This window comes from Ascaphus truei, chromosome 10, assembly GCF_040206685.1.
Source record: "Ascaphus truei isolate aAscTru1 chromosome 10, aAscTru1.hap1, whole genome shotgun sequence".
Lineage (NCBI taxonomy): Eukaryota > Metazoa > Chordata > Amphibia > Anura > Ascaphidae > Ascaphus > Ascaphus truei.
This window is the reverse complement of record NC_134492.1, coordinates 44,254,309-44,279,222: the sequence shown is the minus strand read 5'-3', so window position 1 is coordinate 44,279,222 and position 24,914 is coordinate 44,254,309. Positions and strand designations below refer to the sequence as shown.

Here is a 24,914-nt window from a genome sequence, read left to right as displayed (position 1 = left end):
GAGCTTTCTTTACAGAACATTCTGGAAGTATTTACAATGGATTAATCACCAGCTCTGACATATCCTATCTTGTAGTTAGTTGTACAGATGTATCAAGAGTTACAGTCTTCGGAGGAAGCGGCTGAAAAAGCTAAAAGCCGGAGCTCCGGAGATAATGCTGTCGCGATCGCGGTGTGCAGGGTCCATGCTGCCGGATTGGACCCCCCGTAGTGATATTCCTCCGGCACCGGGGCTTTCGCGGTCGCGGTCTCATGGCTTTGTCCCTTTGCCGAAAACAGTAAGTCTTCGTCTTCTTTTCTCCTGCACATTTGTGCATTGGCAGATTTTTGGGGGGCCTTAACACTATTGCAATGTAAGATTTGGCATTGTGTTGTTAATCTTACACAATACGTTTCTTGTGCATTTACAGTATGAGTCTGTGAAAAACAATATTTTACTGTAGGATACATTTATTTATTTTTACATTTCCTTTTCAACAGTACTACAATATATAGCATTTGAATAGCACTTATCAAATGCATGTGAAATAGTTGTTTATTTTCTATAATACTGGTACTTAAAGATGAATGGCTTGCCTCGTTACCATCGTTTCGGTTTTCTATGGTTTGCGGTGCCTCAAACATATTGCTTGCTGTTGACTTTGCCGTTTCAGAGATTCCTGGCGACGGACAATTGATATTTTCAAGGCTTCATTTTCTGTGCACATCTCAAGGACATCTGGAATATAAAAAATACAATTATAATTATAAAAGCACACGTATGTAAACATTATGTCCAACAACATATCTTATGATATTATTTTTTTTGGGCGAGTTTACCGCTGTCTTATTATGTAACATAATTAATTGCAAGTACATATTTCATTATAGATAAGAATGTTTACTCTTTAGTACAACAATAACACAAATGTAAAAAATTGTTTTTTTGCATACAACATTTACATCTCTCTCTTCCATTCTCTCTCCTCCCCCCACACAATTTCCCCACCACCCCACAATATCCACAAAATTCCCCCACAATGCTCCCTCTACTCCCCAAACTCCCCCAATACCCACACTATTACCCCCAAAATGCCCACACAATTCCCCCCCACAATGCCCACACAATTCTCCCTCTACTCCCCAACCCCCCAATACCCACACTTTTACCCCCAAAATGCCCACACAATTCCCCCCAAAATGCCCACACAATTCCCCCCACAATACCCACACAATTCCACCTCCCCACATCTGCATCCAAATTAGAGGTTTTGTTGCACTTAAAATTGTTTTTGATGACAATACCCAAAGGTTTTGCATGATGTGACATGACCTTTTAAAAACAGAAAAAATATGATGCTTTTAAAAAATCATGTAATTGTAATTTGTCCATGTTTTAATGTTGAATACGCCATGTGTTATAATAATGTAGTTATATTGATAAATATCAGATTTTTAATTTTTAAGGTATGATATTTTCATCTATTTTATTTGCTGGTATTACAGCATTTACATGCTGTTTTCATGACTACAGGTTTTTGTCAAAATGTAATATGGGCTGTAATATGTAATAATTTTGTCATTAGAATATGGGAAATATTTGTATAGTACATATGTTGATGCCTAAATCTACTAATCTAGGAGAACAAACTATAATTTAGACAAGTTATTTAATATACCATTCTGATACTGTATATATTACAGTAATTTCCACATAAGGGGAGCGTACAGGAGGCTATTTAAAAAAAAAAGCTTCTTTTAATATACAATTTCCAACACACATTCAAACTTAAAAAGTTATGATTACAAAAATACCTGAGTTACACTTGTAGATGGGGCAGATAATTGAGAAAACTGGCATCGAATGAGCTCTTAGTGGGTTTACTCCTGCATTTCTAGCCATAACTCTGAGTGCATTATTGGAGAAATGGCATTAATTGATAATGGCAAAGAAGCTATTGTAGTGTTGGATACAGATCTTGAATTAACACACATTCCCAGTAAGCTCAAACCCCAACATCCACCACATCATATATATGTATATGTATATGTATATGTACAGAGGCGGCACACTTTATTCTTACTTGGCTAGTGCCGCAAGCCGGGAGATTTCCCGGCTTGCTCGTTTTTTTCCCTCGGCGTGCCGCGCGTCATCGATGCGCGGTCACGCTTCATCGGAGCGTGCGCGCATGGCACTCCCCGAGGGAGCCCTGGGTTCCTCTAATGTGGGGGATGGCGGTGGGGGGCTCCGGGGGACCCGGTGGACCCGGAGAGGGGAGGGGGGTGCCTCGATCGGAGGACCGATCTTCCGAGGCTCCGGCGCATGCACGGGAAACCTCGGCGCGGGCCCGGTATCTGTCGCGGCCGAGACCGGGCAAATGTTAGAATAAACTTGGTCGCGACAGTATATGCAGTGTTCGACAATCCTATACATTTACACGCCCGGGGCGAGTGGATTTAACCTCCGGGTGAGTAAATATTGGCCCAAGCAGCACATGTGTTTGTTTTTTTTAATTTCCCTGCACGCGCTGAAATTTTCCCTGCTTGCGCTGATTTTTTTTTTAAAAAAATCCCCCTACCTGACAACTGATTGGTGCGCGCTCCCAGGCTTTATGGGCGCGCGGCCAGGCTCTATATGAGCCCGCCCCCAACGAGCGGCCATTCTTTCTGGTCGGAGATCTGTTGGAGAGTAAGTACTGTCCAATCCTCCATCTTGCGGCCCCTCTGCTCCTTCCCTGCAAGCCCCCTTACTCCCAGCTTCCCGCGCGGGGCAGGAGATGGTAGTGGGGGTGTTCCCCCCTTCTCTCCCTGTCCCGACTTCCCTAGCGGGGCAGGAGATGGTAGTGGGGGTGTTCCCCCCTTCTCTCCCTGTCCCGGCTTCCCGCGCGGGGCAGGAGATGGTAGTGGGGGTGTCCCCCTTCTCTCCCTGTACCCGCTTACCCTGACTTCCCGCCGATCCCCGCGCGGGGCAGGATATGGTAGTGGGGGTGTTCCCCCTTCTCTCCCTGTCCCCGCTTACCCCGACTTCCCGCTGATCCCCACGCGGGGCAGGAGATGGTAGTGGGGGTGTTCCCCCTTCTCTCTCTGTCCCCGCTTACCCCGACTTCCTGCCGATCCCCGCACGGGGCTGGAGATGGTCACGGGGGGCGAGCGGGGCAGTGGTGGTGCTCGGTCGCGCAGCCTTTCCTCTTCTTCCCCCTGTCGTGTGTGTGTGTGTGTGTGTGCATATGTGTGTGTGTGTATGTATGTGTATGCATGGGTGTGTGTCTGTGTGTGTATGTATGGGTGTGTGTGTATGCATGGGTGTGTGTGTGTCTGTGTGTGTATGTATGGGTGTGTGTGTATGCATGGGTGTGTGTGTGTGTGTGTGTGTGTGTGTGTGTGTGTGTGTGTGTGTGTGTGTGTGTGTGTGTGTGTGTGTGTGTGTGTGTGCATGGGTGTGTGTGCATGGGAGAGTGCGGGACATGCCGGCGAGGGGAGCAGGTCAGTGGCGGCCACGGCGGGGCTGACTGTCCCCTGGGGCGCCCGCTGGGGGACACCTCGCCACGTGTCTCCCACCCACCCTGCCACATCCCCAAAGCTTCCACTACGCCCGAGTGAGGTATGGTGGGGGGGGGGGGAGAATGCCGGCTTACCCAGCCTCTCTCAGTTAGGATTTTAGCCCATCCATTCCCCAATAACGTATTAGGATAAGAGGGTGGGGGTGGTGACTTACAAGAGAACCTCATTGCTTTATCCTTGAATTCTTCCCCCCCCCCTTTTTTTTAATCCCACGGAATAAATAATAAAAAGGCAGGTTATAATTAAAAATATAAAGAGGGTCTTTTGGGGGGGAGGGGGCCACGAGGAAGGGGGGCCCGCCGGACGGGAGGTGCCAAAGGGGTGGTGCTCCCGGTCGCATACACTGTTAAATAAAACATTGTTTGGTTGATTGTAACAATTTTTTATGCTGTCTACAGTTATTCCTAATGTATTTGTCCCATTCTACACCCAGTCAGTCACCGACCCCAGTCAGTCACCCAATCCAGTCAGTCACTCAGTAACCCAGTCAGTCACCAACTCACCCAATCAGTCACTCACCCAGTCAGTCACTCACCCAGTCAGTCACCCACTCACCCTGTCACTCACCAGTCAGTCACTCACCCAGTCAGCCAGTCACCCAGTCACTCACACACCCAGTCACTCACACCCCCAGTCACTCAGTAACCCACTCACCCAGTGAGTCAGTAACCCAGTGAGTCACTCACCCAGTCAGTCACTCACCCACTCACCCAGTCAGTCACTCACCCAGTCAGTCAGTCACTCACCCTGTCACTCAGTCAGTAACCCAGTCAGTCACCCAGTCACTCACTCACCCAGTCACTCACCCAGTCACCCAGTAAGTCAGTCACTCACCCAGTCAGTCACTCACCCAGTCAGTCACCCACTCACCCCATCACTCACCTAGTCAGTCAGCCACCCACCCAGTGAGTCAGCCACCCAGTCAGCCACCCACCCAGTCAGCCACCCACCCAGTCAGCCACCCAGTCAGTCAGCCACCCACCCAGTCAGTCAGCCACCCACCCGGTCAGTCAGCCACTCACCCAGTCACTCACTCAGTCAGTAACCCAGTCAGTCAGTAACCCAGTCAGTCACCCAGTCAGTCAGCCACTCACCCAGTCACTCAGTCAGTAACCCAGTCAGTCAGTAACCCAGTCAGTCACCCAGTCAGTCACTCACTTACCCAGTCACTCACCCAGTCAGTCAGTCACCCACCCACCCACCCAGTCAGTCAGCCACCCACCCAGTCAGTCAGTCAGTCACCCACCCAGTCTGTCAGTCACCCACCCAGTCAGTCACACACCCACCCAGTCAACCCACCCAGTCACCCTGTCAGTCAGTCACCCTGTCAGTCACCCACCCTCTCTCTCTCTCTGTGTATCACCCACCCTCTGTGTGTGTGTGTGTGTGTGTGTGTGTGTGTCACCCACCCTCTCTCCCCTCTGTGTCTCTCCCCTCTGTGTCTCTCCCCTCTCTCTCTCCCACACTCTCTCTCTCTCTCCCACACTCTCTCTCTCCCACACTCTCTCTCTCCCACACTCTCTCTCCCCCACACTCTCTCTCACACACTCTCTCTCTCACACACACTCTCTCTCTCTCTCTCTCCCACACTCTCTCTCTCTCTCTCTCCCACACTCTCTCTCTCTCTCCCACACTCTCTCTCTCTCTCTCTCCCACACTCTCTCTCTCCCACACTCTCTCTCCCACACACTCTCTCTCTCCCACACACTCTCTCCCACACTCTCTCTTTTCCACACTCTCTCTCTCTCCCACACTCTCTCTCTCCCACACTCACTCTCTCTCCCACACTCACTCTCTCTCTCCCACACTCTCTCTCTCCCACACTCACACTCTCTCTCACACTCTCTCTCTCACACTCGATCTGGATATCTTATTTACCCTATATATCTTAACTGCCTTATACTACAACGAAATAACCTACACTGCTTTCTTCAAGATCTGACTCAAGCTTCACACGGAAGACATCGGAATCCCCCCTAACCCAGAAGACAGGTAGGGAACACATCCCCTCCAATGTATAAAATTGCAGGAATGAGGGTACCTGGACATTGAGGGACTGCGGATCAGGTAAGATCCCAGGCGGGATTGCTGCTTTAGATATTGTGAAGCGGGGACGTCCAGACACTGGTTAAGGGGTTCAGGAAACTAGTCATTCACACCTGGCTTTTATTTCTAGATCCGACATTTACACACACACACACACACACACATAACAAGGACTAATTGTAGTATAATGTAATACAATAAATACATTTATGTCAAAAACGAATGTTCTGACAAGGAATTTATTAAATGTATTTTATTAATATATTTTATTTTAAAGCGGGGTTGGGAGCGGGACTAGGGGCGGGTTGGGGGCGGGACTAGGTGGCGAGTAGATTTTTTGGTTGGGCGAGTAGATTTTTGGGTGATTTGTCGAACACTGTGTATATGTATATGTATATACCACACTTATTAAGGTTATGGTGGGTAAAAAAAAGTGACAAAAACCTTCCACAGTAAAGCATATAGCAAATGGAAATATTACTGTATGTTCATTTGCATGTCTTAGACAGGTCTGCAACCCTGTCTTTAACCATTATCGCCCAGCACACAGCACTTCCACTGCAGCAAGGGATTCTGGAAAATGACATGCAAATGAGCACACAGTGCCACCTTTTGTCTCAAGCACACCCAACCTCACACTGATGATACCCATCAAGGTTGAAACATGTCTGTGAGTGGGTTTGCTGGCTTTGCATCTAACCCCAGCCTATGCTTAAAAGCTGTGTTTAAAGCCGCATGCATTGGCTTAAGGGTTGCTCGTGTAATATGAGCTTGAGACAAAAGGTAGCACTGTGTGCTCATTTGCATGTCCTTTCCCAGAATCCCTTGCTACAGTGGAAGTGCTGTGTGTTGGGCGATAATTGTTAAAGACAGGGTTGCAGAACTGTCTAAGACATGCAAATGAATATATATATATATATGTATGTTTATGTGTATGTTTATGTGTGTGTGTGCCAAAAGGAGTGCTATTGAGCGTGGCAAAGGTATACAACAAAAGACAGGGGAGTCCAATGCCACATCCAATTGACCAAACATATATGGTAAAAAGTATAAAGTTAAATACTACAATAATAATATTTTCTTGGTTAAACCCTTTGGCGAGAAAATTCAGGAAATTGATTTAGGTGTATTCGCCCATCTCTGGTTTTGGATATGGATTGCATAAGTGGTGGTGGGTGATTTGCATTAGATTCTATTTCATAACTTGCGTTTTGAGGCTCATTTTGTAAATATTTTTTCAGGCATTTTAAAGTGTGAGAATGAGAATTGAGCAGTGTTAGGGTAATACTGTTGATGAGCATGAAATTGTTTTGTGTCGACGGAACAGAAGTTTGGTTGTGAGCTAATTCAGGAGGAAATCATAGGGGAGATTCTGGACTTTCCTTTCAATATTCCATTATAACCTTTAAAATGTCTGGAGAAACACTTAAAATCCTTCCATCCATCCTTTCATATTCTTTCCATTGTAAAAATTTAAGTAGTACTCACAGTGTATTTATCTTTTTATACACATACGTATTAGGCGCTGTCACATATGGCACACATGTAAGGAAGTGACTTGTAGATGTAACAAGGGTTAATACAGAGCCATCTAGCTGACCCACTTTTCACCTTCCTCAAAGGTCCCTCAAATGGATAATATATACCCTCAACCCTGTCCCTTTATAAAATCTGTCACGAACTGAACATTTGTGAGCATGTGACATATATGTGACAAGGGCTAAAACACACAGCTAACTAGCTGATTCACCTTCACCTGCGCATAGGTCCCTCAAATTAATCATATACTGCACCGACACACTTTATTCGAGCAAATACCCGGTATGTACCTGGCAGATACCTGGAATGCGCCGCTCCTCACCTCTGACAAGCCCCGTTGCATTTGCCTTCCCAGCCTGGGTTCATGCCTGGCTGATGGGCGGCTGATCTGTTAAATGATAATGATTAGGATTTAATAGGCTGCAATGCTTCGCGTGTCTACCAGATGGCATAAATTCATGAATTGTAATGCAGTATATATATATGTACTGTGCAGTATTGCAGCCAACGGGAATAAAATGCTTCAATCCCTGCCGGAAAATACCTCAATGCACTCGGGCAGAAAACAGTCACAAACCTCAATACACCCGGGTATACCCGAATTCGTGGGACTAGCCGAGCTCGAATAAAGTGTGTCGCCAGTGTATACCCTAAAATCGGTAAAAATGACAAGAACATACTGTAAAAATTGCAGATAGTGCATATCGTTTCTTAAAAGTAAGTGATCAAACAAACAGAATCTAATTTATGTCTCGCATAACACTGATCAGATCATTTCCCAAAGTCTCTTGAGTGAAAATTGAAATTTCCCGTGTTCCAGCATGGACACTCGCTTAGTTGAAATCTAATTCATAATCCCAGATGCAGGGTTTATCATCTTAAACCTTGTTCATTGAAACATTCTTTCTGGGTGTGTCCCCAACCCACCCCGTTACATCAATCAGCTTAAATAACAGTTTTACGACTGGAAAAATAACCCTATTTCTTTTGACTTTATAATTTTGCCTCATTATAAAAAGCCTTCATAACTGTGTTTCTATCATATTTAGACAAACGCCAACAGACACTGTTGGTCTGTGCATGTAAAATACGCGCCTGGATATGAAACAGGACACCTTAACTTCTACTTTTGCGTGAGAACAGATATCTGTTCTTTGCACCTTCTAGTCACAAAGTTTGGCATCATTTGATTTGTGTAATCACAGCTGATTATTCAGTATCTATTCGTTATTCTCGCGAACCGCTGTCAAACCCAGGATATTTCACATTTAGTAAACTTATACACTTTTGGACTGTCGTCTTGGCCACACCCGCTGATATTCCACAGAACACCCAAAGAATGCCTTTGAGGGTACTTTTACAAGGCTTTAGTTTATTCCCCTCTGTCAGGGAAGTGTTGCAACACCATTTTAATCCCCCCCACTTGCAAACCAAGGGGTTGACCCCAGATACACTCAGTACTATAAAACACATCAAAATAAACCTGGTCAGTGGTTTGACAGTCCATAAAAACTACTATATTTACATTTTTAAGACAATTTGGAACTTAACATTAACCTCTCATGTATCATATGATTCAAATTCCTAATACGTATGTTCATTACATAGGGCAATAAGAAACATACAACTGTGTTTTCCATTTGTGACCCACACAACAATGTCTAAGTTAACTTTGTTACTGTGATACAATTAGCTATGTTAAGCAAATGCATTGCTACATAATTACCTGCTTCTTCTACACTCAGGTCTATTGTGTACATTAATCCAAAGGACCAGGTCTGTATTATCACCTCCATCAATCTCTCTTCATAGCGAGCAAATGCTAGTCCTGCTGCAGTCCTCTTTTTTGGCAGCCCTTGCATGTCAAGCAAGTTTTTCTTTTTTCAATTTTCCTGTAGTGGCAATCCATCCTTTCTTTAGCATTTTCATTTGTATATGCAGGAAACCCTAATACATTTAAAGTGGATGACAACAGAATTGCTCAATTTTTCTAATGACGCTGAAGACAATTCCAAATAGTTTATTCCACTTGAATAATGGAGACCGAACTTATATTATTGGGCACAGTGCTAAATTCTGGCAGCTTGCCTCATTGCTCTCTAGCAAATGACAAACATAAATATAGCCTTTACTGCTGATTATTATTAGGGGTTGGTGGACAGTGGGAACTCAACAAAGTCAAGATATCAACAATTTAGGAATGCTGTCATTATGGAGAATTGCCAGTTAATGTTCGATTTTCTCTACCAAGAAGAAAATACGGGAGACTTGAAATATATACTATAGTTTAGTGATTGCTATCATCACTATTCAAAACCCCATGTTAAAGATGTTCCTTGTAACCACATAACACAACTATCACAGCAGCTATCGATAACAAGGCATTTCACATAGCTACCACTTGGTTTGTAAACTTTCCCCTGTCTGCTTACTTCTTCAATCTTTCCCTATAGTTCTCCATCCCTCCATTACACCAGAGATTATTACTTACTCAGGAAGACCACTACCGTGGCTATGAAACTCACACTTAGGAATGAATCCCCCCACAAAACAAAAAAAACAAACAGCACAACAATGTAAATGATTGAAACTACTAGTATTGGTCTTGTTTCCTTTTCATTTGCATAGTAAAATGTAGAGACATACTGTAATTTTCATGGTCGTTGCTATTTGCCTACCGACACTGACACACGAAACTACTGGAAAAGCAAACAGTGTGGCCACCACTTGTAAAGGTGGCAATGGAATAACTTTGCTTTCCACCAGTTAGTGTTTACTCTGAAATGGTATTATTACAGACTGTAGGGCACAAGTGTCCACCCAAGATATTGAACTGTTAACTTGCATCACTGAAATTCACTTATAGCCACTCACTCTATCGTATGTGGGCTTCTGAAAGAAAAAAAGTGCTGAACTCCTACCCAGATTTTGGATTTTAAGGGTTGCTGATGATGACCAGTCCAGCAAATACAGGTTTGCTACATAAAGGAATTTCTAGTGTGTAAATTACAGTACACGTTTTTAAGGTCTTGCTCAGTTAATTGGTGTGAAGCTTACAGTACTTATGGGAGTTTGGAGTTTCACTTATTTCTAAAATGAACATGCTATTTTTACTTTAATACATCAAATTCCATTTTAAGTGTGTTTTACAGAGGGGATTTTTAAAACTTTTTAAAACCACGTGACATGAGTTGTCCTACGAATTTCTAAAAAGTAGCAGGACTAGGGATTCGTTTGTTACAGTAATTCTCTTTGTAATGTACAGCAAATAAAAATACAGTATGTCTGGTGGCTACATTTGCATGTCTCAGACAGGTCTGTCTTTCTCCATTAGCTCTCAACACTTCCACTGAAGCCAGGGATTATGGGAAATAATATGCAAATGAGCACTCACAATGTGTCATTCTTTGCTTCTTGTCCATTTTAACATGGGTCCCTATAAGCTTATACCTGTCGTATTACACAGCTTTTCAGCACAGCCTGGGTTATAGAAGTAATGTAATATACAAATAATACGTTATTGGGCATGAGGTGCAATCTACACATACAGTAATCTAAGGGTTCTTATTTGTTTCCTGAAATGCCTTGCTGGTCCCTCTGGCAGTGAAAGGGTTAATAATTAATACTCATACTGTAATACTAAAAAAAAAACAGCAAATAAAACAACAGTTTGTGCATACAGTATATCAATGCATGTAGCACAAACCGTGCATTAAAAACTTTACAGAAATGTATTAGAATGTAGGAATATATCTATAAGAAAAGGCAGGCAAAAAAACTGCTACTGTACGTGTATTTGAAAGAAATAAGATCTCACAGCCAAGTTTGTTAAGAGGCGCCAGCAACAGAAAATGTTATTTGAAATAAAATTTTAGACAAGGATGGTTTTTGAAGAAGAAGTGAGTTGAGGTCACATTCTGTACACACATATGTAAAAGTGCAACTTCACTTATGAAGCAAAGGAAATGGCAGCAATTATGGGAAGGAATTAAATGTGGAAGGCTAAAATAACTTCACACATGCAGACTAAATGTTAGAATAGCACAAGGGTTTATTGAGCTTGGGCAAGAGTCTAAACAAATCATGGTCAAAGTTTTTCAATTTCCCTAGAGTGATGTGGAATCTGCACACATCTAGCATTTCATAAATGAACACAGTCTATCTTTCCACTTCTAGAAGTCAGAGAGGCTGCACTGTATAATGGATACCTTGTTTAAAGCATATCAATTTGTAGTTATAATTAGGATTCCCCTTTTAATATTAATAGTTCATTCAGGTGGCATAATGTGTTGTTACCCTGCTGTACCACCAGATCCTCCTAACTACAGATCCATTCTGTTTAAACAAGTTGATCAACCAATTACTGTATATATTTACTATGCACTGATCTTTAACTATTGCACCAAATAAGGTTCAGATGTACCATTCATGTTTCATTTGTTTGCATGTCATTATGACTCTGTCACCTTTCAATGATTTTCTGTGAGTCTCACAGATTTTTAGTATAGTTTTACTGATACAAATACAGTATGTTTCAATTTAAATACCTGTTTTGCCTCATAGCCCCAAAATCACACCGGTTACGGCTTGTGGGGGTTGTCATTACTCATCGTTCTGCACTTATTGGCCTGTATACTTGCAGAGAGTAGAGAAAGGTCAGATGGTGCTATAAACATAGTGTTAAACCGACTGGAAATTACAGATTAGTATACCTGGAGTAAACAGAAATTAAGTAAATAGCGGTGAGATTATAGATACAGTTAGGTCCGGAAATAATTGGACACTGATACAAGTTTTGTTATTTCGTCTGTGTACCAAAATAAATTCAAGTTACAGTTAAATAATGAATATGGGCTTAAAGTGCAGTCTATCCGCTTAAATTTGAGGGTATTCACATCCAAATTGAAGGAAGGGTTTAGGAATTACATCTCTTTAATATGTTGCCCCCTCTTTTTCAAGGGACCATAAGTAATTGGACAATTGACTCAAAAGCTGTTTAATGGACAGGTGTGGGCTATTCCTTCGTTATTTCATCATCAATTAAGCAGGTAAAAGGTTTGGATTTGATTCCAGGTTTGGCATTCGCATTTGGAAGCTGTTGCTGTGAACCCACAAAATGCGGTCAAAGGAGCTCTCAATGCAAGTGAAACAGGGCATCCTTAGGCTGCAAAAAAAAATCCATCAGAGAGATAGCAGGAACATTAGGAGTGGCCAAATCAACAGTTTGGTACATTCTGAGAAAAAAAGAATGCACTGGTGAGCTCTGCAATACAAAAAGGCCTGGACGTCCACGAAAGACAACAGTGGTGGATGATCGTAGGATCCTTTCCATGGTAAAGAAAACCCCCTTCACAATATCCAGCCAAGTTAAGAACACTCTCCATGAGGTAGGCATATCATTATCCAAGTCTACCATAAGGAGAAGACTTCACGAGAGCAAATACAGAGGGTTCACCACAAGGTGCATACCATTCATAAGCCTCAAGAATAGAAAGGCCAGATTAGACATTGCCAAACAATATCTTAAAAAGCCAGCCCAGTTCTGGAACAGCATTCTTTGGACAGATAAAACTAAGATCAACTTGTACAAGAATGATGGGAAGAAAAAAGTATGAAGAAGGATTGGAATGGCTCATGATCCGCAGCATACCACATCATCTGTAAAACACGGTGGAGGCAGTGTGAAGCCATGGGCATGCATGGCTTACAATGGCACTGGGTCACTAGTGTTTATTGAGGATGTGACAGAAGACAGACGGAGCCGGATGAATTCTGAAGTGTATAGGGATATATTGTCTGCTCAGATTCAGCGAAGTTGATTGGACGGTGCTTCACTTTACAGATGGACAAAGGCACAAAACATACTGCAAAGCAACCCAGGAGTTTTTTTAAGGCAAAGTAGTGGAATATTCTGCAATGGCCAAGTCAATCACCTGATCTCAATTCGATCGAGTATGCATTTCACTTGCTGAAGACAAAACTTAAGGCAGAAAGACCCACGAACAAACAGCAACTGAAGACAGCTGCAGTAAAGGCCTGGCAAAGCATCACAAAGGAGGAAACCCAGAGTTTGGTGATGTCCATGCGTTCCAGACTTCAAGCAGTAGAAGGATTCTCGACAAAGTTTTAAAAATTAACATTTTATTTATTATTGTGTTAATTTGTCCAATTACATTTGAGCCCCTAAAATAAGGGGACTGTGTATGAAAATGGTTGCAATTCCTGAACGTTTCATACAATATTTTTGTTCAACCCCTTGAATTAAAGCTGAAAGTCTGCACTTCTATTGCATCTCAGTTGTTTCATTTCAAATCCATTGTGATGGCGTACAGAGCCAAAATTATGAAAATTGTGTCAGTGTCCAATTATTTCCGGACCTAACTGTATACAATTCTTTGCTTGTGCTATTTTATTCTTGTTCATGTGCTGGCATTTTACTTAATAATTAGAAACGGTTTCATGTATCCACAAGACATACAGTATTTTACGCCTAATCCCTGAGTCTTTTCCAGTATCTGAAATACAACATTGGCAAAACTTCCTCGATTCTCAGTTGCTAAGAGGCCCATGCTATAAATAAGAAACCTATTAAACTGCGATAGGGCTGGTCACAGCACTAAAGCACAAAACTCACTTTGGCGTCAACGGGAGTTGCCATGTGATAGTGCCCCAATCAATACTCGGACAGCTCCATTAATAACTCCTGTTGCATCAATTTAACACAATGTTTGATGCTTGAAACCTACTGTAGACCCCTTTCTTGTGAACCATTAAAGCAATGCAGAGGAAATAAATCTTGGCTAGTTTCTATCCGTCTCCTACGGATTGATCTCCCTGTCTCTGGTTATGAGACTGCAGTCGTAAAGTCTCGGAGTTATTTTGCTGTATATTTTCCTTTTTCCTCGGAATTGTTTTTCTGTCATTGAATACCCACATGCACAGACTCTGGCTAGTGTTTACAGTACCTCCAAAAGTCCATGTGGCAAAAGTCCAGACATTGTCTTTCTATGCTGTTCTTAACTGCTTTGCTGTCAAATGAGTCTACAATGCAATATAGTGCAATTAAATACATGTCTTTACCTTCCTGCTGTGTAGGGGGATAAACTTAAGGAAATCAGAACAAAATCAGATGAAAGGAAAAAAAACACATCCATCCACCACAAAATGATTTTACACAGAAGTGTTCAATGAGGAATATATTCTTAGTACTTATCACCCACATACAAGGGGGGAATGGGGTACAGAGAGAGTAACCCAACAAGAACCTATTTGCACTCGCTATCTCAAATAAATGGTTAGGAACAATTTAATCCTTGGGTGGAGCCCATACACCATTTAATAATACATATAAAACATTTTATTCAACATCTATGCAAAGACACATAACAACTAGTAGGTTAAAAATTGATCAGGGGGTAGGTGGGGACAGAGGGTAACGTATTAGGTGCCTCCTATGTGCATTTGTAGTAGTTTCACACAGGTAATCCTATAGCACCAATGGATGGGTCTGGTAGATACAGTACTATATCTATTCCCTTAGTGGGCTGTGTATGCCTCCTTATAGCTCATATGAAAGCAGTGGAGCGGGTATGTAATGTTTACTACCGCTCGTGCATACACTGCACAGAAACACACTTAACCTGCTGTATAATGCAGATATTATACAGGCCTCCCAGTTATCAGTTACACAATAAATGCTTCTTATGTGGTGTTGTATTTCAAACGGTTGGTATATCATCTGCTACAGCATATATATTGTACCACGTGTGTACAGATGTATTCCTTAGTACAATATGCGGCAGGGAAAACCGACCGATTCCAGCGGATATAAGCAGCCTGCTGCGTCAACCAGTATATGTAGTAAACAACCCAGTCTTAATAAAGGCTTACAATAGGCTCGATCGCACACAGTAACTGCTTCTTATGTAATATTGTATCCCAGCTGGTTGGCATACCATCTGCCACAGCATATATATAGTACCAAATGTGTACAGATATATCCCTTAGTATAGTATGGGACAGGGAAAGCAGACTGACTCCAGCGGATATAAGCAGCTATCTGCGTCACCCATCATATGCAGTATACAACCCAGTCTTAATAAAGGCCTACAGTAGGCTCGATCGCCAGCTTGCGATCCTGCTGGGGAGATGGCATACAACCTGGTCTCTCCGTCTCTCAGTCACCACTCCGACCCCGCGCCACCTGATGACGTCATGGTTGCGACATCTTAAAAGGAAACCGACGTACGTTTCGCGCCACCTGGCGCTTTCTCAAGGTAATGCAGGTGGCGCGAAACGTACGTCGGTTTCCTTTTAAGATGTCTTTATTAAGACTGGGTTGTATACTGCATATACTGGGTGACGCAGCTAGCTGCTTATATCCGCTGGAATCGGTCGGTTTTCCCTGCCGCATATTGTACTAAGGAATACATCTGTACACACGTGGTACAATATACTGGTTGACGCAGCAGGCTGCTTATATCCGCTGGAATCGGTCAGTCGGTTTTCCCTGCCGCATATTGTACTAAGGAATACATCTGTACACACGTGGTACAATATATATGCTGTAGCAGATGATATACCAACCGTTTGAAATACAACATCACATGAGAAGCATTTATTGTGTAACTGATAACTGGGAGGCCTGTATAATATCTGCATTATACAGCAGGTTAAGTGTGTTTCTGTGCAGTGTATGCACGAGCGGTAGTAAACATTACATACCCGCTACACTGCTTTCATATGAACTATAAGGAGGCATACACAGCCCACTAAGGGAATAGATATAGTACTGTATCTACCAGACCCATCCATTGGTGCTATAGGATTACCTGTGTGAAACTACTACAAATGCACATAGGAGGCACCTAAAACGTTACCCTCTGTCCCCACCTACCCCCTGATCAATTTTTAACCTACTAGTTGTTATGTGTCTTTGCATAGATGTTGAATAAAATGTTTTATATGTATTATTAAATGGTGTATGGGCTCCACCCAAGGATTAAATTGTTCCTAACCATTTATTTGAGATAGCGAGTGCAAATAGGTTATATCTTGTTATATGTACTTATCACCCACGCAAGTTTTTTGTATGCATAATATTTTGACCGTGTTCTATTTGATACTACACCATAAAAAAACTCTGTTTTTCTAATGAAAATAAAATGAAAGGCACCTTTTTCGTTAAAAAAAATAGCCACAATCGACTTTTGGCATGGGGGTATGTTTGACATTCAGATCTACCAGTCATATTCACCGACATTAAATCATATTACAGTACCTGTGTCAAGTAACTCTTCTCCTCTTGCTCTATTTGCTACTTTCAACATTTACAGAGGTAATGCAATGTATCTTGCTTCATTAACAAAAGTTACTCTACATGACTGATTATATTTTGGTCTAGTCAGCATCATTTTTTCCTATCATGTTTTTCCAGTTGCATTTTGTATTGGGGTCATATGGTAAAGGAATATGTACATATATTTCTGAATTTGCCACTTGTAAGAATCATGATATCAGGGTGTTGCCCTTTTTTTGTCCCAATCTTTATTGCTGAAAATTATGGGGAGTAATTTTATGGAGTCATTGGAAGAATTAGGAAAGAGTTTAATGTAGACGTTAAGTTCTGTAAGGCCGAAAATTCCTTTCCAACTCCCTTATTTTATGTTTGTTGCACGTATTGTATTAGAATTTCCCGTATTGTCTCTTTTGATTAATTTATACAACTTGATCTGGCTTTTTTCTTCTTCTATGGTTAACATTTATTTTAGATACCCACTTACCAAATTGCTTTCATTAAGCATGGATGTAACCAAAGTCCAAGCAATGTCTAGAAGCACATTTTTTCTGTAGTGTTCTAATGATGTCAAATGCAGGGAAGTTACAGGTAGCCTTATTTGGTTATCAAAATAGGGAAAATATGAAAAGATTAGTAGATACCAAAATAATGATTAGTGTGCTCCCTATGATGGTACAGGTTGTCCTGAGGTAAACATTTTTTTATATATAGAAACCTAAAAACAACACTTTTCTATAGAATTTTCCTTAAAAGTACCATCTATTATTACTTTTCAGGAATGATATACAAATGGGTGATATCCATTTGGATATATTTTAAATACTCAGCAAGGATGGGATGCGTGAAGGAAGAGAAATGCAAGCTACGAGGAGCTCCATTGAGAACGCGCGTTCTTCCCGTGGCCATGCACAGTAAGCGATATCCTCAGATGACATCAAAAGGGAGAGCCGAGCCTAATACAGTGGTTGTTCGCTCGTCAAGCCGCTAGATGCAAACCGGCATCTTTTTACTCTATACAGTATTTTTTTTTTTTTAAATCTTCTATTGGGAAAGAGAGAGAGTTCTCTTCCCAAAACTGTCATGATCATGAGCGCAAATAGATTCAAGGACATATGCAAGAAAAAAAGTGAAAATATAGTGTGATATTGTACGGACAACTAGTGAAAGAAGAAAGGGATGGCAGGTATCTCATTCACGTGCTACATGAGGGATTTAAGCAGTGTGGTTATCAGGAGTGACCATCTCATATGGCCATCTTGGCACCCTCATTAATCATCCAACTTAGTATGGAGATGATAAGCGTATTCCCACATAAAACAAAAAGGCAATGCTAGTACAAATTGCTTTATAATATTAAAATAAGTAAGGTAACAAACTCACAAGCATGAATATAAAACAGGCGTTGAGACCACCAAGGGTCAAATGCGGTGAGACAATCAGCACTCCCTCTCCCACCAATGCTACCATCATCGTGCAGCTTCCGCAGATGACGTCAGCGACAGGGGATACAGGTATCATCTGATAAAGCTTCTCCAAATTAATGCTGAGGCACCTGAGACACTCCAATGTCAGCCACACCCTATGTGTTTCGCTTAACGAGCTTCCTCAGGGATTATCAAGAAGATGTAAAAAATATCCGTATGAGTGGTTTCTCTCCACTGGCTACAATCAGCTGATTACAATTAGCAATGAGGAATTAACCCTCAAATTGTATGTATGTATGTATGTATGTATAGGGATTCTGGGAAATGACATGCAAATGAGCACACATGTCATTTCCCAGAATCCCTTGCTGCAGTGGAAGTGCTGTATGCTGGGTGATAATGGGGAAAGGCGGGGTTGCAGACCTGCCTAAGACATGCAGATGAGCATACAGTTATATTTGCATATTTGCTTTCCTGTGGAGGGTTTTTGTCACTTTTTTTACTCACCATAACTTAACTCAGTATTATGGTTTAGCCTATCCCATAGCCTCTCTTGCATTCCCAGTAAAATCAACCCCACACTGATGAGACCCATCAAGGTCGAAACGGCTGTCTGTGGGTGGTTTTCTGGGTATGCACCTTAACCCTGCTGTGCTCAAAGCTGTGACCATGCAGCAAGCTTAAGCCTATAGGGAACCATGTTAAAAATGGTTATTGAGGCAAAAAGTGACACTGTGTGCTCATTTGCATGTCATTTCCCAGAATCCCTTGCTGCAGTGGAAGTGCTGTATGCTGGGTGATAATGGGGAAAGTTAAATGCAGTTACAGACAATTAACGAGTCTCCACCTGGCTCATCAGACAGGTAGAAAACTCCCCTGCTTTCCTGTGGAGGGTTTTTGTCACTTTTTTTACTCACCATAACCATAACTTATCTCAGTATTATGGTTTATATATATATATATATTCTGAGGGAGACAACACAATCCTATTAGCAGGCTGAAGACCAGTAGGTCCGATATTCTACAGGATATCCCTGTGATAGTAATAAATTGGATGGTGTGTACATTACCTAATCCCTTGTGATACACATGACTGAATATCAGCGATCACCTTTGATTTTAGACCTTAATATCTGAGCTAGAATTTCCAGGTTGGGTTATGCCTTACATACTGTTACCTCCTAGAATTTAAATAGAATTTAAATTCACTAGTAGAGGTTCTACAGGGCTTTTTCTACTTTGTGTTTGCCTGACAGTTTTCATATTTTAAAGTTTCATAGGCACTATTTTTAAGTTAACATTAGTACTCCGAAAAATTCCCTTCTCTCCCACAATATTTGATTAGGTTAAGAACAATAAACATTATATATTAATACTTATTACTATACAATTTCCATTTGGGTTTTGGGTGCTACAAACTGGGATTCTTTTTCTTTTCTGAGTGTGTACTTTATAGGAATGCATGAAAACCATATAGGCAACATGTAAGACTATAGTAGTCCTGTTCCACAAGCAGAGATGTGTAAATGTTTTGCAGTTCCTTTTACAAACATTTTTTGCACAGTTTAAAAAAAATGTGCAAACTGATGAAAGTATTTGTGAAGATTTACAGGCAAAATATTCGCTGTCTCAATGTGGAAGTTTGCAATTTTTTGCCAAAGGTACGCAAATACAGAGCATACTGTGTGGAAGTGCTGCTAGAGCCAGTTCAGCATCCATTACTGTTTGTCGTGCTGGAGGAATTGGATGCTGCTCTCTCATGCACTGTAACCGATAGTGTTGGGTGTACCCTGCCCACCCTAGTGGTCTTGTACACTCACAGAGGTTGAGAGCCTATTGATCAGCATCATCCTTCTCCCACTGTATAGTGGAGTGGGAAATGTTCCTCTGGGTAGTAATCAAAACTAGGCCTAGTGGGAGCTGCTGCTTGTCACACTCAGAGGTTCCTCCTCTGCATTGTCAGTGTGTAAAGTTAGTAAGTGATCAATCATCATCAGTCCCATGCTGATTGCTGCTGCAGGAACTGTATCGTCATAACTTGTACTCCAAACTGCCTCTACTGTACATCTTGATTGACAGTGTCACTGGAAAAAAAATAATGCTCAGCATGGCACTTGCAGCCTCTGTGGGTATAAAGGCTGCAATTAGAAGTTCAAACTACGGTATTGAGATGCTTTATTCAGGAGGTGTAGTTTCAGTCTTTCAGATTTAATTTTACTAAAGTTAACTCCGGAATCCTTCCTTGGCTGTTGTAAAATCTTATAATGTGTCACTGTCTCCAAAATATGTTTCTGCTTCTCTCCTCAGTTCAGTCATTTATTTATTAGATTGGACAAGGGGAGGGCAATTATTTTGGTGCGGGGCCACGTAATGAGCTTTTGTAAGGTTTGGGGGCCACACACTTAATGTACATCTCATCGCATTGCCCCTATGTGCCCCTCACTCTACCCCCATCTATGTCTCTCCCTCACTCTACCAAACTCCTTTCTTTCACTCCCTCTTTCACTCTCCCCCCATTCGCTCTCTCTCATCTCCCCCCCTTTTCTCTCTTTCCCCTCCTCTTCTCTCTTACGTCTCTGCCCCTTATCTCACTTCTCTCTATCATGCCCCCTTCTGTCTCACTTCTCCCTTCTCTGATTGTCCACCTTCTACCTCACCCCCCATTCTCTCACTTCCCTCCTTCTCTCTCCTTTTCTTTGCCCCCTCAATCTCACTATACCAATTCTCCCTCACTCCCCCCCCCCCCCACACCCAATTCTTCTCTGTCACTGCTCCACCTCTTCTCTCTCTCCCCCATGCTTCCCTCTGCCTCTGGTGTCCTACCTGTGATGCGAGTCATGGTGTGCGCAGGTGACAGAGGAAATCCACCCATGCAGTGATAGCAGAAGTTTGACCCGACTTCCGGTGGGCCTAACTTTCATATTAGGACCTGGGTAGGCTCCCTCCACCACTGATACAATGCCCCGCACCCAGAAAGTATCCACACCACAAGTAGCACCCAGGGAGGGGTTGTCGAGAGAGGGTGTGCTACCTGTGGCAGGTCTGATACACAGGTTTGTCGAGTGGGCCGTGGGACATATTTTGCCCACCCTGTGATTAAACCATATGTGTCCTTCTGATATAGTTAAAAAGGGATTGTGAGTCACACCTTACACCAATATTAGGATGCACAAATAAATCTGAAACGTAGCTTTTTTTTTCTTTTGCATTTTTTTTAGTTTGTGTTTTTTGACTTAACCCTTTCAGTGCCCGGGGGTCCTGCCACCTCCATGGCAATGTCCCCTCCGGCACTACACAATCATGTAATTGCAATGTAATTTCTGTAACATCAAAGGAAAGGGAGGGTGCTCCATGTCCGATTGGATACCCCCCTAGATGTATAAGGACCTTCTGGGTGCCACACGTCATGAGGTACGCTGTATGTCAGTAGGGCACTGAGGTGAAAACTGGAGAAGTTCCAAAATACCAGATGCTCTTTCTCCAAACATTAAGCCCTCCTTAAGAAATAATTGAGCAGAGGTTGTTTAATTCCCATCAGCATAAACAAACTGACTTGCAGATGATTCCGATCTGCAATCCATCCTGTAGATGCTTCTAACTGGATTCACATAATGTAGATGCCGGTAAACTGGTGGAATCCTGCCACTGGATGTGACATTGCAAATCAATATAATGTCCGTTTTACAGCGTCAGCACAAAAAGTTTACATTTCGTTTCTTATTTTATCTCAATTTTTGTGTATTGCTGAAAGTGTATAGGGCTCTAGATGCATCATTTTACTGGCAATATAAATATCTGCTAGTAAATCCTTATGATCAAATGCTGATATTGAGTTCTGAAGATCAGAAGAATGTTAGGCTACGTAGAGAGTTGCTGCCACCATAAAGGTAATAAATTACACCTCCCTTATCGTTTAAACCCATTGTCCAGTTCTGGAAGCCACATCTTCAAAGGTCATAAATAGTACAACGAAGGCTGCAGAAAAAGTCCTTCCACACCAGTACTAAAGAAAGCACAAAAATATACAGGAACATAATATGAGCGTACGCTATCTCACATCGTGGGTTATGCATGTATCTATGTATATCATTATTTATTTAGCGCCATCTATGTACATAGCATTTTACAGCAGTAACACACGTGACTTAGTAGTTATAAGAGCTTTATACTGTACATAAAAATAGACATTAAGAAAATGAGTCCATGCCCGAAGAGCTTGCAATCTAATTTATGGTATAACATATTTACCGAGAAGTGGGAAGAGCAATACCCAAGAGACTCCAATGCTGTGGCTTCTATTGAACTGGCATGCCAGTCCCCAAAGTGAGGATTTTGGCTAAAGTGTAAAGTTTTGGACAATAACATCAGGGCGAAAACAAAAAAACACAGCAGTTATTCTACAATGCGCAGCTCTTTCTGCTTCTTCCCATGGTTTAGATAGAAACATTTTAGGTAAATATTAAAATTACATCATGTATCCCCTAGAACAGTGGTTTTCAACCTGTCTTCTATGAAACCCTGGAGTGTGTATTTTTTTTCCCTTCAGGACCCAATAATTTTATTTACATTTTTGCCATATTTTTTATTGTAATCATTTAAGTTATTAAATATCATGATTTAATACTATAAATGTAACTCTCCTTACCCGGCTTTAAAGGAGGTCACATCAAATTGGTTAAATACAATGGCAGTGCTCAGTCTCAGGTCTTTGCAGGGTGCTGGGTAGGTGCAGGCTGGGCGTTAATAAGCAGATAGGGAAAAGATGGCTGCTAGGAACTTTTATAAAAACAAAAAAGGTGCTTTTTGGACAGAACTAGTGGCAAACAATAGTATTGTGGACTTCATCACCTGGTAGCCCTCACTCCTATGCTGGGGAGGTGCTTCACTTGAGGGCCTATTATAAAGGATATCGTGGGGACCGCTTGCAGGGAGTCTGATGTGGTGAGATCGCACTGGACAGGCGGGCTCTATATGAATACAGGCTGCAGTGTCGGCAACTCGGTGAGGACAGTAGTGGTCAGGCTGTGGTAGAGACAACCCTTTTAGACCAGAACAAGTGGTATCCCTCGCCCACCACTAAAAGTTCCTGTTCTTCTAACAGGAACTACCTTTAAAGGTTCCATTACTAGCTGAAACAATAAACAGTGACAGCATACATCTTAATACACACAAGCCTATTCACAGGACTCAAAGTGAGGACTCCAGTCAGATCTCTGAAGAAAGTGATACAAAAACACAGCGCACAACGCAAAATAGTGAAGTATGAACAATTCAAATTTATATTAAAAAATTTTAAGGTTCTGCGTACATCAATATGAAGTAAAACAAGCAATCAATGAGGTATGGTGGGGTTACCTCACGCTGGAACTGGAAACCGCAAATAGAAGTAGGCTTTTTGGTTATCTGGAGTGAACACCTCAGATACAGGTTTCAATAAGGTTGTCCGTCAGCATACAGTCATTAAGGAAGATGCAGGCTGCCCCTACTGTCACAATATGGATATATCTACAGACATTGTAGATGAGGAACACTAACGTGTTTATTAATGACCTTGAGGTTGGCATAGAGAGCAAAGTCTCCATCTTTGCTGATGACACTAAATTGTGTAAGGTTGTAGAATCAGAGCAGGATGTAATTTCTCTGTATAAAGACTTGGATAGACTGGAAACTTGGACAGGTAAATGGCAGATGAGGTTTAATACAGATAAATGTAAGGTTATGCATTTTGGGGAAATAAGAACACACATGCAACTTACAAATGAAAAGGGAACAAATTAGGAGAATCCTTGATGGAGAAGGATTTAGGAGTGCTTGTAGACACCAGGCTTAGCAATAGTGCCCAAAGTCATGCAGTAGCTGCAAAGGCAAATATGATTTTATGTTGCATTAAAAGGGCAATGTTTGTGGTGTGTTTGGGAAGCGCAGATATCACCACAATATGAAAAATAAAAAGCATATAATAGTGCAGAGAGTCTGCAAACAGGGTGAGGTATATCAAAAAAGATCTATGAGGTGCACTCATATTTGGTATGTAAAAATAAAGCGGTTTTCAAATCAAGTTTGGTGTGTAAATTCTTGACCAGATGTCAATCAGCTCAGGTATATAGATATGAACAAAGGAAAGGGTTCTGTACTGTAAGGGCAGTTACATTTTGAAATTCATTACCCATGGAGACTGTGATGGCAGATACAATAGATATCTTCAAAAAAAGGTTGGACATCTTTTTAGAAAGGAAAGGTATACAGGGATATACCAAATAAGTAAACATGGGAAGGATATTGATCCAGGGAGTAATCTGATTGTCAATATTTGAAGTCAGGAAGGAATTAATTTTTCCCCTTATCGAGATCATTAGATGATATTTCACTGGGGTTTTTTTTATTTGCATTCCTCTGGATAAATATACTGCAAGTACAAATATAGGATAAAGTATCTGTTGTCTAAATTTAACATAGGTTGAACGTACTGTATGTCTTTTTTCAACCTTACCTACTATGTACATGTAACTACGTGTATGTAACACTGCTCATTCACACTTTCAGACTTTCACCCCACATAACCTTAATAATCTCTTCCTGTTTTGTTAGAGAGTTTGTGTTCTAAAAGCCGGCCATTGCCTGTACTGTAGCAAGTAAACGTTTATATAACGAGTTACATAAGAGATCAGGTAAAATGCCCCCAAATATCTGGTTAACAGGCCCTAAAGCACCTGGTTAACAGAGAAACGTTACACGTTTGCAAATACGTTCTGTTAAATATTTTTTTAATAATGTCAGTCACTTTTTGTAACACATTAATCATATCACTTCATCCGTGGATTTACGTGAGACTGTGAGTGACCCATATTTACTAAGCAGTCTTCTGACATAAGACACCTTACATGACGCTGGCCACCCGCCATTGTTGGATACCAGGGGACTGAGGGATTGACCCAAAGGGAGCAAAATCAGTGCACAAAGAACTATTTTGATGTGAGGTGGTCTCACACATGGCAGAGTGAGTACAGCTATTATTATCTATACTTTTCCCCAACATCCACAATACACTGTCTGAATATACTGTTTTAC

The 24,914-nt window shown here is 41.7% G+C and overlaps 1 long non-coding RNA gene across 1 annotated transcript in view; it reads right to left on the bottom strand.

Annotated features, from left to right (window-relative positions):
* Nucleotides 1–527: 527 nt before the first annotated feature.
* Nucleotides 528–24,914, bottom strand: part of LOC142503389 (uncharacterized) — a 36,153-nt gene continuing 11,766 nt past the window's right edge. The window contains exons 2-3 of the long non-coding RNA XR_012804003.1: nt 8,851–9,071; nt 528–717 (exon numbers count right to left, since the gene is read on the bottom strand). This is a non-coding gene — a long non-coding RNA (uncharacterized LOC142503389). The remainder of the gene's footprint in view (nt 718–8,850; nt 9,072–24,914) is intronic.